General features: G+C 38.9%; 1 protein-coding gene and 1 pseudogene across 1 annotated transcript in view; both read right to left on the reverse strand.

Annotated features, from left to right (window-relative positions):
• Positions 1–13900, reverse strand: part of NRG1 (neuregulin 1) — a 1100990-nt gene that overhangs the window by 708422 nt on the left and 378668 nt on the right. The gene's annotated exons all lie outside the window — the stretch shown is intronic.
• LOC116637854 lies at positions 1227–7777 on the reverse strand (annotated as a pseudogene).

Raw genomic sequence — 13900 nt, forward strand, 5'->3', positions numbered from 1 at the left:
AAAAGAATTAGGGAGAGATCACTTCTATCAAACCAGACAGGAAATTTTGAACATGAAAATATGAACCACTGAGTTTAGCTACAGGGAATGTCTTACAGTCAACATGAGAGTACATGGGATTTTTCCATGGTGGGGACGTGAAACAGAATCCAATGACTGATTTTTATCCTTATCTATGTTGCTATATTAGTCACTCAACAAAGAAAATAGCCCTAGTATAATATCCTGGCTCTAAGAGAATTGCTGCTCAGAAAGACACAGTTTGTTACTATAGATTTAGGCATCCTGAAAGAGAAGATTTCACCGTTAGCATATTAAGGTCCAAATCACAAAATTTTCAAATTTCTGTGAGATTAAGTCACTTTAGGATAGTCATTTTAGAATTTTGTGTTTTTTTTCCTTCTCCACACAGGCTGCAAAAATAGAGTTTACTCCATAGATCTCAAGACAAAGTCATAAATGTCATCTGGTTAGCACCTTAGCTCCAAAATATGAGAACCATTATTCTAGAGCAGTTATTTCAACTTTCTACCTATTACTATACTGCTCTTTGGGCAGTTAGTAAGTATAAGAAACTTTTTCTAATACACATGCATATTTATTCCTAGATTGCTATTTACATAGAACATTGTCTCACACTCCATTACAAGGAAATTTCTATATGTTAACTTTTTGTAGAGGACTATCAACCAGTTCTTTTTCTTTCATCTGGAATGAAGTAAATCCTTGTGAAATACATTTTAAAGTAAACAGGAAGTCAATATCAATACATTACTAATTATGCCAAATTTATAAAATATCATAGAGAAAACATGGAGATTCATTGGCTTCCAGCTTCTAAAGGAGACTGATTGGAAGTAATTATCTAATCTGGACCTAAACCTTAATGATAACTTTAGAAAAAACTAGGGACATTACTGGTAATAAAATTAGTCACATTTTATTTTTACCCTATTCTAATACTGCAAACAATACTCAATTCTACACTTCAGTTGTGTAAACACAGCCAGTGGATGTTCCTGGATGAAAGTATTTTCTAAACCAAACTGCAATTTTCCTTTAGTTATTAGGAAGTTTTAACAACTGAGGCGCCTAGATGGTGCAGTCAGTTAAGCATCAACTCTTGGTTTTGGCTCAGATTGTGATCTCAGGGTCATGAGATGGATGGGCTCCATGCTCAGCATGGAGTCTGCTGAGATTCTCTCTCCCTCTCCCTTTGCCCCGCCTGCTCATGCTCGTTCGCTCACTCTCTCTCTTTCTCAAATAAACAAATCTTTAAAAAAGAAAGGAAGGCTTAGCAATTAAGAGCCATATTCATAAAGGGAACTATACTTTTTAAAAGAAAAAAAAAAGCCTAAGTTTAAAAATTCAAAGAACTCTAGACTTCAAAAAGGGAAGAAAGAAAGAGGAAAAATAGATTTTGAGGCAATGGGAATGGCAGCCTGAACCCAAAGGGTAATGAGTTAGGGTGTACCTTCCACCAGAGACTAAAAGAGAATCCCAGAAAAATTCTTCAGTGAGAGTCGAGGAGTGACTGAGCCAACAGAACTTGTAAACAATTTCCAGTGTTTAATTTAGTAAGAGGCAGAACTGCTTCGTTCATTATTCATTCCAATTTATGCACAGATTGAAAGGCACCAAATAATAAGTGCCCAATGAGAAAGGCTAAGGAAGATGGCTAAGCAGGAATGGCTCCTGTGGGACAGCAGCTAGGGGTGCCTTCTACTCTAGGAGGCCATTGTCTGTGATGTGTACCCCCTTTTAAGTTGATTGCTTCAAAAAGATGTTGTACTTTTAAACAGGACACTGGGGTGGGGGCGCCTGGGTGGTTGAGCCTGCTTAAGATACTCTCTTTCTTTCCCTCTGCCCCTCCCCAAACTCAGGCTTGCTTTTGCACATGTTCTCTCTCTCTCTCAAAACAAACAAACAAACAAACAAACAAGAAAACCAGACACTGGGGACCATAGCATATTATCAGGATAATGACCCCATGGCAGAAAGGTCATTAGGACAGAAAGTCTCCTAGGACTTGGATTAGACCATTTGTTAGGCTTTGAATTCCTATCTTCTCATGTCCACTAATCTCTGACGCAATGCCAATTTAAAATGTGTCTTAATTTCTTTTCACTAAAATGCAGATAGTTATTTTCTTTAAATGATTTAATATCCAGCCTATAGGAATACCATAAACAAAAAGGGAAGCCTATTTTTTAGAGAAAGCTATTGCCTAAATTCCGAGAGCAGAGTGGTTAAAAATGTAGGTTTGAATCTGGACTCCATTACTGACTAATGCTGTGACCTTAGCCAAGTTACTTCTCAGTAAATCAGTTTCCTCCTAAGTAAAATAGGGATAATAGTATCTACTGCAGGGGGCTGTCTAAAAAATTAAATGATATAACATCTGTAAAGTGCATAGAAAAGTGATAGAGTGTATACTATATTAGCATTTGTTAAGTAAATAGATAAATTAAAATGCCCCTGATTCAAACCAGATGATGAGGAAGTTATAAAGAATGAATGAAAAGTTTTAGATAGAATTCTTTATTTAGATATATGTTTTCCTTAAATTCTTGCATCTAGTTTATGTGTGTGGGAAAATCTTAGGAAGCAGGTTTACTCAAACACAACATTTGTTAATCACACAGTGTGCCAAAGCCCTAGAGCAGATGCATAGGTGTATAAGTCAATATTTTCCCTCAAGGCACTTATAATCTAGTCTGGGGCAATGGACAATCATTGAAATTGAAGACTTGTACACAACTTAAGTATATTTTCCAGAGCAACCCACTGACTCAAAGCAACCTACTAACTAAAGAATTGTGATGAAAGTAATTTCAATAGAAATTATAGAGAGAAAAAGGCAGTTCAGACAAGGTAGGTAAATAAGATTTTATTATAGGAGGTGAGAAAAGCATTAGGAGTCAAAAAATTTGCAAGGTAGACAAGACAGAGAAAGTTTTTCTGATGATTAGAATGATGTAAATATAAGTTGAAACAAGGAAGCAAATGGTATACTTGGGGAAGCAACGAGTAAAAACTGGTTAGAAAGAATGGTTCACAGAACATAATGGAGACATGGTTTGAAAATACGTTTTAAATGTGCCTCTATTCCTCCGCACCTTCCATTCACACGTAAGAACTTGAGCTGTCCAGTAGAGAATAAAGCCAAGATTTCTGGTCCATTTGTGCAAACAAGTTCTGGCACACAGGACAAGGAAAGAACAGAGAGATTTTGAACAACTGCCTTAAACAATCAGAAAGTTAACCAGCTTTCAGCAGACATCCTGAGTGTGAGACATGGGCGAATCTGCAGGGATACGACATAAATCTGAGCAGGTAAAATGGAGCCCCTTTGGGGAGACCTTGGGAATGTCAGGCTAAGGAGTTCTGATTTTATCACAGAGGCTATCAGAGCCACTGAAAGTTTTTTTTAGTTTTTAGTTTTTAGGTTTTTTTTGGGTTTAAGGATGGTAACTTGATAAAATAATATAAGTCACGGGACAAGGCACCATTTTTAAATGTGAGACTTGTGGAAAAACTAGTTGTTGCCAATAGTCTAACACAGAGTTATGTCAGGTGAGTTATGATTCTCATAAAAATGTGTGATGATTCTTAATAGCTCTTACATTTAAAATAACTCACATACATGGAATATGTAGATTAATTGTCTTAGGTAACATCTGGCAAACAAGGTGCTATTCATTTCAGCTGACTCATTTTCACAAAAGTTGCTCAGTAGTGTCTATATTTGATGACTGTGTACTTTTTCTTATAACTGCTTTATTGTGTTTACTAGTGCCAATACACAAAATGAACCAATGGTTTAAAATTAATCCACTGGACATACAAAAGTAGTAAAATATGAAAGCGGTATTATAAATGATATACCATGACATAAACTTGTCAAAGTAAATAGTGAAGAAGTTTACAGAGAGAAAGTACATTGTGAATCTGTGTGCAGAACAAAGTTCTCTACAATGCATTATTTTCATAAGCAGCACAAAAGGAAAATTAGAAGCAGGAAGTAGAATGATAAAAATCTCAAGATTGGACTTTGTGGACTAGCTGTCCTTCATCCCTGGGTCTCAGTGTGTTGCCTGTTGCCAAAAATTGTCAAATAGTGGTATGAAGTCATTGAGGCTTTCTTATAATTTTCAAGGCAGAGTTCAAGTATATCTATCAAGTTTTTCCAAAACAAGTGAAAAGCAAAAGCTTTTAAGATATTGCTGAGTCTCCCTACTAAAAGCAGAGAAGAAACCAAAACAAAAGAGGTATCAGTCAAAGTTGCAAATAAATCCAGTGACAATTAGTCACATTATGGAGTAAAGCAGAATAAACCAATCACAAAATCATTTATGAAACTGTTACAATATGCATAAGTCAGTGGAATACAATGTGAAAGAACATTTACTATTTATTGTTGTTTTTATTAGCAGATATTTTTCTTCAGAGTTGTATAAAATCAGAGACATTCACAGTATAAAGTAGATCACATGTGTAAAAGGAGACATGATTGACAATTATTTATCACTAAAAACTATGCCAGAGGGGAAGAGATTTCTTGTTTGTTAATCATTTTGTAAACTTTGGTGTAAATAGTGCGTTAGGATTGTTATTGACTGAGTACCATCAATATGTATAACAAAGATACCGTCACATGAATGACAGTAATTGCACCTCAGGGCAATCCAACCCTGCTTTATTCACAGTTGTCAATATAAGTGTGCCTCCTGAACTTGATTGAAGTTTGAAGGAATAGGAAAAGCTACAAATATGATCAGATCATAGCCAAGAATTTCCAGCATGCTGTGCAAGAAAATGGGTTGAGAACAGAAGATTCTGTTTCTTCATACTCAAGAGCTCTAGCTGTCAAGAGTAAAGATCTTCAAATGAAACAATAAGTGCAAAAAGTAAAAAAGATTTCTTTAATTTCCAATGGCTTATCTAAGTGGTATATTCTATATCTGGAGGATCCTGAATCTATTACTTCGGAGAGAACGTATAATTTTTAACATTTAGGAAGAGAGAAGAAAAGTTCCTAAAAAGACTGAATTTTGATATAAACAGATTAGTTGACAAGAGTTTCTTTCTTACTATTTAAAGATATTCCAAACTCATTCAAGAAAGAAATCAGTGTTGTTATTGGACATATTAAACACATCTGAATGCCAAAAATGAATATGAAGAAATAATTACCACAAACAAATCCAACCAAAAATTCATTAGAAATCCATTGGTCAATTATCTTCTGTGTTGATGAATTTAACATTCCAGCTACTTTTGAGAAGGGTGTGTCCTCAACCTAATTAGTTCCTGATAGGGCACTGGATGTCTACAGTGAAAACTCTCCATAATTCTTGAATCCTCTCATAATCAGAAAAACCAGAACTAGTCCAAAGACCACCCAATATTTGCTGCTCTTAACAATGACTTTTTTTTTTTTAATACTGTTTAACTTGTTTTAATGTTTCATCACAAATGGTGAAAAAGTACAGGCAAGGAATAATCATAATGTTGTGGCCAACATTATAAATATGGAATTATAAATTTAAAACATTTTCTGGGTTAAAAAATAAATCTAGTAGTCAACACAGCTCCACAGGGCCTCTGTGTCTGGTAGGGTCCATCTCTGTGTCCCTGACAGCACCCTCCTTTATCCATTTGTCCAGGTCTTCTACTCCCATCTCTTCTTCCTCCCATCTGTTCCATTGAAGGTTCAGGGGGCCCATCAGGGTCACCTTGTCTTCCTCCACCAAAGACACCTGGGTCCATGCCCCGGCCACCATGGAATCCACCTCTGTCTCCGCCATGACCACTTCTGAACATTCCACTGGGACCACCGTGGTCCATGAGGACACCTCTTCTTCCCTGCAGGCCACCAGGGCTGCCTCTGCCAAGATCACTGCCCAGGGGTAGAAAGGGTGGTGGAAGGAAGCCTTCAGGCTTTAGAGCCTTACACTGGTTGCATTCTATTCTCCAGGTGAAGTCCTGGTTTCCACACCCTGGATTGGGGTTGTATCTTTCTCCAGATGGGTTCCTTCAGGAACCCCAGGGCTTTCTTGGGGTGAAGCCATCTCTGTCACCTCCACAGCCTCCCATGCAACCTCCTGGGCCCCCTGGACCTCCATGAAGTGGTAGTGACATCCTTTTACCCTCATGGGGAATCATACCTCCCCAATCCTGTTCATTGGAGGCTTCTTCCAAGCAAGAGAAACCTGAAGTTTGCTCCCTTGAAAATCATTCCCATCAAACCAGTCCAAGATAGCCTTAGCTGTTTGTGGGTCTTTGTAGAATGCTGTAGCATAGCCTCTGGTCTTTCCTGTTTCCTCGTCCAAGTAGATATGGATCATGGGTTGTCTGATTCTCTTGTTCACCTTAACAACTCCATACTGCTTAAAGTCTGCCAGATCATCTAGAGTCACACTGCCATTTAAGCCTTGCACATAAATTGCACTGTTGTCAGAGTTTTTATCCGGATCTACAGATGGGCCTACATCAAGAACCCGTCCTTCATCCATGAATCCATCAGGCTTATTGAAGCCATCTCACTCTCCAGCACCCATTCCACCCCATCCTCCTTCCCACCCAATTCTGCTCATGCCCCACAATCAACCCCCTACTTCCCCTGCCCTAGTTGTCAGGGCCACTCATGCTCCAGTTCTCTTCTGGTCCAGAAAATCCTCCAGACTCCTGCCCATAAACACCCATGCTACTGGGGTGGTCCTGTCAGAATGAACGCTGCTGTCCATAGCTGCTGCTCTGTAAGATCCAGTTTGCCAGGGATGAGTAATTAGTGGGTGGCCGCTGTCCACGGCTGCTTTGTTGACCATAGCTACTCTGCTGTCCGTAGCCACTTACCTGCCCATGCATGTTCTGCTGAGAGTAACTGTTCTGATCATAACTAGTCAGCTGTGTAGAAGAATAGCTAGTAGGAGGATAAGATGGTGGTGCCATGACTGGCCGCATAGGGAAGCTCCCAGGTATCTGGGGATAACTGTAGTTACTCTGTCCATATCCTAGGCTGGGCTAGTTGTAACTCCCTGTGTTAGATTGAGATTGACTAGTCTCAGCAGGTTTGTTACCATCCTGTGGTCATGCAGGTGTAGTAGCTGCCAGGTGCTGCCCATAGGTAGGGTAAGCAGGCTGAGTGCCATATGCAGACTGAGCTGTACAGAGGCCTGGTGGTAGTGACCATAGCAGTGGTGGTATCTTAAGCATGAGTGCTGTACCCCTAGACAGGCTGACTGTATGCCTGGAGGGTAGTTGGAGTAGTATAACCAATGGGAGGCTTCTATAAGAAGTTGCATTGGCAGTCTGCCCATAGGTCACAGTGGTCTGAGCCTGGGGATAGTCCGTAGGTTCCATAACTTTGCTGCCCGTATGCCTGGGTGGTCTGTGCATATCCTTGAGTGGGCTGGGCAGTGTAAGCACTGTAGCCCTGCTTGGCTGTAGGGACTGCAATCCGTGGGTACCACTTTCTCTCCTTCCCTCTCATTCCCACAATGGCTTTTAAGTTAGGTCTTTCTGAATTGGTAGAAATAAAGAATAAATGAAGAAATAGACTCTATATGGAATCTACTCTTCAAACTCTGTGAGAGCTAGTTATCTATATCCTCGTGTAAGAGTAAAAATACTCTTCTCCTCTCATGATATAATTTTTTTCATTATTATCATTGCTATAATTATTATAATGAACTAATTCTTCGTAATTGCTATTACCACTTTTATTTTTTTTATTATGTTATGTTAATCACCATACATTACATCATTAGTTTTTGATGTAGTGTTCCATGATTCATTGCGTATAACACCCAGTAAATGATTTACTATTATTTTAAAAATTATGAGAATATTTTAAAATTTTACCTATAATTCATTTGTTTGTACCCCATATATCTATTAAGTGTTTTGCAGATGCCAAAACATAGAGGAACTCTGATGCATAGGATGGATTGGAGGAAGAAAAATGGTAGGCGGGGAGATGAAAAATAAATCCAGTAGATTAGTAGAGGTCTGAGATGAAGGCGCTAGAAATGAAGCTAAAAAGATAGTTGTAAAACATACTAGAAAGACAGTATTTCTGGATGTTCTGACAATAAATATGCATAACATGAAAGGAGTCTTTAAGGAAGAGGAGTAATTCATTAAGGAAGATTTTGAGGTTCCAAGATGGGGGGAATAGTTATATCAACAAAAACCAGAGTCAGCAGGAGACACTGGTTTACCTAGAAATTGAAGATTTCAGTATAAACATGTTAGATGTGAAGTTAGCATAGTAATGTCCAAGTAAAGAATATTTTATATAAAATTAAACTACCACTTGTATACAGATGCTTCTAAAATGTTTGAAGACTGCTGGTTTTCTGAATGACAGTAAGCAAATTACATTCATCATTTGCCTAACAAACTGGCTTCATAAACAGACAAAGATAAATAACAGCTCATCCTCTGAATTAGCATGGTCAGGATTAATATAAACTCTATATGGGAATAATTATTACTACTAAATATTGTAGCATAGAAACACAAACATTTAGTCTTCATAAATAATATCTGTCCCTATTTCGAATTACCAAGAGACATAAATCTTTACAGTTTTCAGGATTCCATTTGTAGGTTTTCACTGATGTTTTCCAGTATTTTTTCTGTAGCAACAGATATGAAATTTCCCCCAAGAGTTGGCAGCAATACAAACACAGCTTCGTGATCACTGTGAACCGTTGTCTGTTTCCCTTCACTTGAGCATTTGCCTTTCTTAGATAATTAACAGCCATAAGTAACACGCACACCCACAGGCAAACACACACACACCCACGCCAGATCCTTGCCCACTGATCTCCCATTTCCCACAAAGTAAGAACAGTTGAGATGGAGTAATGATTAATAATTTTTTTTTACCCTTATAGTAAAATTAAAGTTGGAAAACAAAAGTTTGCTGCTGGATACATTGGAGAATTTTTCCATACTTTTATATTTCTTTCTAAAGTATATAATAAACTAATTTCATCTCCCACTAACGTCCACATTTGGCATGTCAAGAGAGGATAATGCTATTGAGTGCCCTGTTCTTGGGCCTCTAAGTCATGGGACTCTTGTCAGAGCACATGGTTACTAAATGAAATTAGTTCATCCAGACACCTGGTTAATACAAAATAGCTCAGAAACCTACAAAGATGAAGGGAGACCCAGGCTGGATTAAGGGTAGAGAGTGGGGGGCTGAGGAATTATTCCGGCATTAACTGTGTAATGTTAACATTAACCAAACAGTTGATTTCATTACCAGGGAGGTGAACTCAGAGCTCCTAATCTTTTACCAAACAGTGGTAATTATCCAGGGAATGGGCAGACATCGATCAGGATACATTCCTCAGCTAATGCTGACATGCTCAGCTAATGAGTGTAGAGCTGTAACACATGAGAAATTATGAGAAACAGCACATACAGTGTGTCACCTCAGAGTCATTTAATCCCCAGCTCTGTCACAGAGTCAATAGGTAAGCTCTCAAGAGTCACTTAGTCTTTTTGAGGTTGCTCTCCTTTCTTGAATAAATACTGACATGATAACACCAATCATCCAGAAATGTATTGCAAAGGAGACTTTGTGCAAAACGAGTATTAAACAAATATAAGAGCTACAGAATGGTTAAATTTAAATGTGAACGAGTATATTTATATTGTGGCACACAGTCTCATGAGAGACTTTTTCTCATCTAGCGTGAATTTAGGCCACTTTATCTGGACAGTCCACCTATACGTAGAAATAGTTAACTAAAGAGATGCAGAGAAATTTACACTCACTGAAAGCTAGGTTATCTGATTACCCAGAGAAACAAGCATTGGATCAGCCATAATTACCCTAGAGATATTTTCTGTCAGGACTGGGGATTTTAGTTTCACTTTCTGTCTTTTTTTTTCCCAAGCTGCCTCATTCCCTGAAAAGTCAACCTGTTCTCCCTTCCCACTGTTCCTCACAGTACTTGTGTGGGAATGGCAGTTCCTGAAAATCCCAACTCTGGGAGATATATTTGCACTAACATTAAATACATCCTGTGAACATTTAATATTAAGCTTTAGAAAATGAGGCTCTCCTTTAAAAACTGACCCAGCAGAATACACTCCTGCCCCAACTTAGTCCCCACCTCCTGATTCTCTTTTGATCCAGAGCTGTGGGGGGCTGTACAGCCAGGGGTCTCAACCCCGAATTTGGAGACACAGAGATCTGAGTTTCATTCTTGTTCTGCCTCTTACGGTTCTGTGGCGTTGTCGGGACTACCTCAACTCTGTGAACCTCCTTTCTGAAGTGAGGAAAATAACATAGTTGGCAAGGTGATTGTAGCAGAAAAATGCCTGTGTAGTGCCCAGGAGACAATCTGATACATGGTAGGTATGAGGGAAAAAAATCCCATTATATGCATAAAGATGCAGAACACTTAAAGGAAAAGTTGATATACACAATAAAGGTCTGAAACCTAGTACTGTTTCTGAACTGTCACAGAAAAGCCAGCACCAAAAGCAATTTTCTATTCAACTGTCAGGTGCTCTATAATGTGAAAGCACATCGCATAATGACAGAGCTGAAGAGCTCCTTCTGTGGGGTGTCTCGAGGGGTATGAAGCAAACCTCTTCTGGTGGAATTACACCTTCAAGGACTCTCTTTGGAGTCTTTGGAATGCATACAAAAGATCCAATCAGCTTCATAATAACCAAAGAATTAGCTGGCTTGAAGGAACATTTGTTCATTCCTTGCTATTTTGTCAGTGAAGGTCAAAAAGTCCACACTGAGTTATCTGGAGGGACCAGCACACAGGATATTCGGTAGTACCTTTCCCACTTGGATACGGGAGGCCCAGTACCCAGCATAAAGTTGGCATGCCCCTAAATTATCTGGTGACTGAATGGACTAGTACTCGGGGTACTTTGGGGACAACGGACATTCACCAAGTGCACAAAAACCTGGCAGAGGACAACTCTTGACAAATAGATCCATATATGCCCCATTAAGAAATGTGATGTAAAAGTGTGGGTTTTTTTTCTAAAAACATGAAGGCTCTCATATTTTGCCACGAGTTTTATCATCTTGGGAAACAGCTTTCTAACACTCAAGACAAATATTTCCAGCACTGCACAAGGAGCTCCAATTTGAAAGCTGAGCCTTTCCAGATGTGCTTTAGAGCCCAGGGAGGATCTTCAACCACAGTCTACCGATGGCTTTCTCTGTGAAACGAGCTCTATTAAAATGAGGAGAGAGTTCCTCTCATAAGATATCTTACATAGTTCTTCAACACAAATTTCTCTCTTTTATTGATGCCCCTTCAAATTCTGGAGTCTTAATGAGTCTCCACTGGTTGATAAATTTGGCTCAATAAAAACAGTTTGGTCTATCCACACAGCCATCGAACCATTAACAGGAACTTTGCTGAATTCTTGCTCTTCTCTATTTTCTCCCTATCTCAGGCCTGAAAATTTATGTTGTAGCATATTCTCACATTAAGTTGTAAGTATTGTCAGACTAGCCTCTTATACTAATTTATGGGACTCAGTATAGTATGATTGAAAGAGCACTGGACTTGGGAGGTATAAGAGCTAGTTTCTGATCTAAAAGTGTGTATATTATGATCTCACCTTTTAAAACAATGACAAAAAAAGCCTATATATCTATAGTGTGTATGTATATATGTATGAATGTATATGTGTGTACATATAAATCACGTATGTATGTATATACAAATGAGTATGTATACATATGTATGAATTTGTATGTCTCTTTAAGTATATGAGTTTTGGGAAAAAAACCCAGACATATTCTAGGCTATTGACATAATTTTTCTGGGTGTATGTTTATGAGGTGAGGCTAATATTGATGTAGGGAATGAGAAGAAGAAAAGTGAAAACTAAACCAAAAAGGAAAAAAAAAAAAACTAGAAATTCGGCTAAATCTCTCCCCACCAATTTGTACATAAGATACAATCATATTTGCTCATCCCTATAAAATTATCTATTATGTATGTGCACATGTAAACAGAAATTTTTAAACAGCTTAATTTATCACCCTTTCCCAGTTAGGGGACTCAGTCATCCTCAGCGCTGGTAGTTTGGGCTCTGAGGTACCATGTGAGCTATATGGTCTGCATGGACTTCCAGGCCCTATCAAACAGCACCAGGATGCTATGTAAAGTGCATGCTGTCAAGATAAATAATTTATTCTGGTGCTGTCCTTCATTACACCAGTTCTGACTGGCTCTAGGAGTAGCAAAGGTTGATAAGAGAACTGACCCAGGACTGGGGGGGGGGGGGTGGTTTGTAAAGAGAATGAGTTGAAAGGTCAAGGGAGCTGGTGAAGGAGAAATTCAAGTGAGTGACCATGAGGTCTTGAAGATGAAGTCGAAAAGGGCTTGGAAACAGGGAGAGAATAAAAGACTCAAGACTGGGAGTACAAAAGGGGTCAAAAAGCAGGTAGACTCGAGAGGAAAGATGGGATATGTGAGGTTCTTGTTGAGAGAGCATAAGAGACGCGGCTGAGAAAATAGATTCCTATGGACATATGGAGACAAAGGTCCCTGAAAGAGCTGAGGTCAAGGAACTATAAAGTTAGGTTGTTTAATGGGTCATCCCAAGCAAATGAGGAAACCACACAAAAGCATCTCCAGGTAAGACCATGGACCTATTGCCTAATTCACTTATGGCCTCCCATTAAGGACATTTTCCGGGCCATAAATGTGAGTTATGAAGAGGGATAAATTTACATGTAGCCCAATGGCAAGATCCACCAAAGAGAACAATTTGGGGGAGAACATGAGCATTCTTTGGCAAATATCTGAAAATTCTAATGGGAAAGGAGGAAGCTGCCAGGTTAATGACCCCCATCCTCCAGTCATGAACATGTATGTGTGCTAAGGGAAAGGAAACTGGGCTGCAGGGAACCAGTGCCCTTAAAGAAGACCTAGGTTTCAAATGCAGGGAGAAAATGTTGAGAATATGGAGGATTTGTTAACAACCCAACAGGCACAGAGTTAAGCCAGCAGTGGAGAGTGAGAGTGGGGCGGCAGACCTAAAGGAGATGAAAACCGAAGTTTGCTAACCAAAAAGAGCTTACACTTTAGACAATGCCAAGGGAGTTTAGAGATAAGGAAAAAATATATAAATGATTAGCCTAAAGATTTCCTAAACTGTCTTCAAGTCATTTTGATATTAACATTAGATTAAGGCTCAAGAGGATGCTACAGCCTGGAATGAACCCTAAGGCTTCAAGTGGTTCACATCTATGTTCCCTGCATTTGAGAAGAACAATGGGTGGAATTACTGGACCCTCCATTCACACAGAGTGGCCAGGCAGGACGGCAGATCCACAGGTCAAGAGCCCTCAAGCAACGGGAAATAACAAGTCAGGTGAGTGGTCTGAAACAAAGCAAATAAATTGAGAGTTGAACTGCTGCTAGAAGCTCACGTGACATGCTCAGACCTGATCTTGCCATCAATTGTAGAAACTGAGAACTTTCCTTAAGCATCATTATCTTGTTCAGGCCACCCGCCCAAACTCATTCTCCCACATGCCCTTAACTTTGACATGACAGCCAGGAAATCGACATTACTTTTGTTGTTATTGTTTATTTGATTTTTTAATTTATTTTTATTTAAATTCAATTAATTAATATATAGCATATTATTAGTTTCAGAGGTAAAGTTCAGTGATTCATCAGTCTTATATAACACCCAGTGCTCATTACATCACATGCCCTCCTTAATGTTCATCACCCAGCCACCCCATCTTCCTCTCCAGCAACCCTCAGTTTGTTTCCTATGATTAGGACTCTCTTATGGTTTGTCTCCCTCTCTGGTTTCATCTTGTTTTATTTTTCTCTCCCTTTCTCTGTGATTCTCTGTTTTGTTTCCTAAATAGATC

The sequence above is a fragment of the Phoca vitulina genome, unplaced genomic scaffold (genome assembly GCF_004348235.1).
Source record: "Phoca vitulina isolate PV1807 unplaced genomic scaffold, GSC_HSeal_1.0 scaffold15, whole genome shotgun sequence".
Lineage (NCBI taxonomy): Eukaryota > Metazoa > Chordata > Mammalia > Carnivora > Phocidae > Phoca > Phoca vitulina.